The 3,403-nt window shown below is 44.4% G+C and overlaps 1 non-coding gene across 1 annotated transcript; it reads left to right on the top strand.

The window, feature by feature from the left end:
* Window positions 1–2,822: 2,822 nt before the first annotated feature.
* LOC142583851 (U2 spliceosomal RNA) lies at window positions 2,823–3,007 on the top strand. The gene has a single exon (XR_012828676.1). It is a non-coding gene; the product is annotated as a U2 spliceosomal RNA (small nuclear RNA).
* The last annotated feature ends 396 nt before the right edge of the window (window positions 3,008–3,403 follow it).

The raw sequence follows: 3,403 nt of genomic DNA, 5'->3' as shown, positions 1-3,403 counted from the left end.
TCGCGTGCTATATCACTTGCAACACCTTTGTTTGTGGTCGAAGGGGCTTCAGGGCCACGCGGTGGCTCTGACATGCGAAATAGTGGTTCCATGAATATCACTAATTTAAGCTGTGTTTAGGTCTGGAACTTACCCTGTGTCTGCGCAGCCGTACAGTCTTGGAGCCCCTTCGACCACGGGCACCGGCGTTGCAGGTCATATTGCACGCGACTGTACATACAGACCTCTGCTAGCGATACATAACGAGGCACCTGCTATAGCTGTTCAACAAATTTGTCGAACAATAAAATGTAATGATCCACAAGATGGAATGTCCAACGTAAAAGTTAGTAGATCTTACACTTCAAGTTCGAATTTGCATGTCCACGGATAAGCGCTACATAAACACACATTCAACAATTCGCGTTGTGTTGCTCACATACCTAGCAAAGAGGCCTGTAACTTCATTTGCGTTCAGCACGTATTCAACGTAAGGAAAATCAGAAAAGTGGTGAACAGGTTTTACCTGACTGGCCACTTCTGAACAAAATATGTAGTAGCTTACTGGACGCGCAGACAATTACCTCTCATTTCTTTTTGGCGTTCGAGCAATGATTGCTTCCGTTTCCAGAAGAAAACGGTCGAAGTGCAGGCGAAAGCGAATTGGCGCCTTCATTTTGCGAGGCAAGTAGCGAATATTTCCGGAAGCACTTGGCACGTGCCGCAGGCGTGCGCAACAACTAATGGCGAAAGACTTTGCTCGCCTCCCTATTCTGGTCGCTTTTCCTGGAAGGGAAGGCGAAGTGCTGGACGATCCAAGAGTGATTAGTTCGCTCTTGTCCGAGTTCGTTGCTAATGATGCAGAGAGCACTCAATCTTGTGATTACTGCTGGCCTTAACGAATAACCGCACAGAGAGAGAACCGCTAATGGTACAGAGCTGTTGTGTGTGTGTGTGTGTGTGTGTGCCTTCTATTTGTGCTTCATCGTGTTATTAAAGTGCTTCATCTTCTCCTAGTAAAGCGCTCTCTTAAATTATGGGGTATTACGCACCAGAACCACGATCTGATTATAAGGAACGTCGTAGTGGCGGACTCCGGAATAATTTGGATCACCTGCAGGTTCTTTAAAGTGCAGCTGAATCTAAGTACACGGGTGTTTTCGCATTTCTCCCCCGTCAAAACGCGGTCGCCGTGGCGACGTCGTGCTTAGCAGCCCAACACCATATAGCCACTAAACAACCACGGCGGGTTTTGTGAAGAGCTGCATCGGCTGCAGGGACTACATCGCAGTTTTAAATTATTAAACACTTGAACTCTTGGTGCTGGTAGTCCTTACAGCAGGGAGATTTGCAAGCACCAGTGGTCGGCAGATTACTCAGCGCTGTTCAGGTGATTTGCAATGATCCTGGTGAAACTCCTGAGGAAAAGGAGGGCTATCAGAACAGAAGAGCAAGCAGACGCAGAAGGCTACAACGGAACTTTATTCATAGCATACTTTAAGCGTGATCTTAAGACTTTGTTTGTGCCAGAATTTCATAGCACTTCATAACTTTTTGTTTTATATATCCTAAAATAATGAATGCAGGCTGTAAATGATTATGGCAAATCATGATTTCTGTCGGAACTATGGCCTGTATATACAAAACTACTTTTAGACAAGATATGCCCACATAGTAGACTCCTTCACCACGATGATCACTTCCTACCCCGCAGATTGCTATCATTACGGCACTCTGCTATACCGGGTGTTTCAGCGAACACTTTCGAAAATCTTTAACAAATCGCCTGTGGCAGATATAGCGCAGTTCTAGTCCACGTGCTGATCCACTCCAAGAGGCGGACATTATTAGCACAAACAAATTGAAATGCGTAAACAACGAATTAACAAAAATTAACTATTTAAGTTCTAACAAATTACCCTATGAAACATATTGCAAGTTACACATTCTAGCCGGGTAGTTCACTAAGTGGATCCTTTTGGAACAAATTCTCAAGATGACACCCGTTTCGAGATATTAATTCCCGAAATTTGAGGAGAAATGCGTTGGCGTTCCACTTACTCTTGTACTTCAATGCATCAAAAGACGTTTTCTTCAGAAAGTAAGTGGAGCGGCAGTGCATTTTTCATCGCCAGTTTGACGGCGCATATCTCGTATACGGTGTCGTCCGCCCAATTATGTTCAAATGGGCATGCTTTGCAGTCTCACCTGTTAGAATTTGTAAATTGCAACATCCGCCATAAGGTAATTTGCCAGAACCGTAATTAGTGAACTTTTGTTAATTACTGAGTTATACATTTAAATTCCTTTGTGCAAGTAATGTCCGCCTCTTCCAGTAGGGTAGCTCGTTAACTAGAATTCTGCTATCTGCCACAGGCGATTTTTGGAAATGTTTGAAAATGTTAGCTGAAACACCCTGTATAAAATATGTTTTGGAAACACAAGTCATTACTTTCCTCTTATTACTGGTTATCTTTTTTCCTGGTTTCCTTATCGTCAAATGAAAAAGAAGAAAAAAATAATGAGCCATTCGACTCTGTGAAGGATGATGATCAGTCAAGCTATTTATCATATGGAACAGAGGTGACACAGAATTTCGAACACAGGTACGGACTCATTTACCGTGATTCTTTATATACATTCGCGTGGACGACGGAGCTGCCACCCCGAGGAGCCGGAGGACACTAGGCTGGTTTAAGGTCACCACGCGTGACCTTAAAGCCCCTCAATTTGGAGGGTCTTTAGTGACGCTTCAACGGGACCACCACCACGGAAGAGCGGAAGGAAAGTTTATAGGCAAGGGCTTGGAACGCCGACAAAGAGAGGGCGGCGCGAACGTAGGCATGGCCGATGCGGGTCAAAGTGTAGTATCTGTTCTTATCAGCCTAATATAAGATACGGGTTGTATTTGAACCCAAGATGTTGAAATTATTCTTTTGCAAGTTGGTGGAAGGCTTGGAGCCTCCTGCTTCACCTCCGCCGCGGGCTGGCCCGGTATTAGATTATCTTCGGCATCGGCCCATGATTTTTGGCCTACGGACATCGATCCACTGGACACTAGCCATACACACCATCGTCGTCGTCGTCGCCGTCGTCGTGTCATCATCATCATCATCATCATCATCATCATCATCATCATCATCATCATCATCATCATCATCATCATCATACCATAATCATCATCACCACCACACCACCATCATCATCATCATCACCATCATCATCATCATCATCATCATCATCCTATTTTATGTCTACTGCAAGGACGAAGGCCCCTCCCTGCGATCTCCCATTACACCTGTACAGCTTCGCTTTAAAAGAAGTGCTTGTAAAAAGAAACCTTCGCTAGAATATTATCGAGAAACCGGTACATTTAAATCGTTACTCTAACATTTGCTTAAATTGTGGGGTTTTGCGTGTCAGA

This window comes from Dermacentor variabilis, chromosome 5, assembly GCF_050947875.1.
Source record: "Dermacentor variabilis isolate Ectoservices chromosome 5, ASM5094787v1, whole genome shotgun sequence".
Classification (NCBI taxonomy): domain Eukaryota; kingdom Metazoa; phylum Arthropoda; class Arachnida; order Ixodida; family Ixodidae; genus Dermacentor; species Dermacentor variabilis.
The sequence above is the reverse complement of the archived record's forward strand: the minus strand, read 5'-3'. Positions and strand labels throughout refer to the sequence as shown.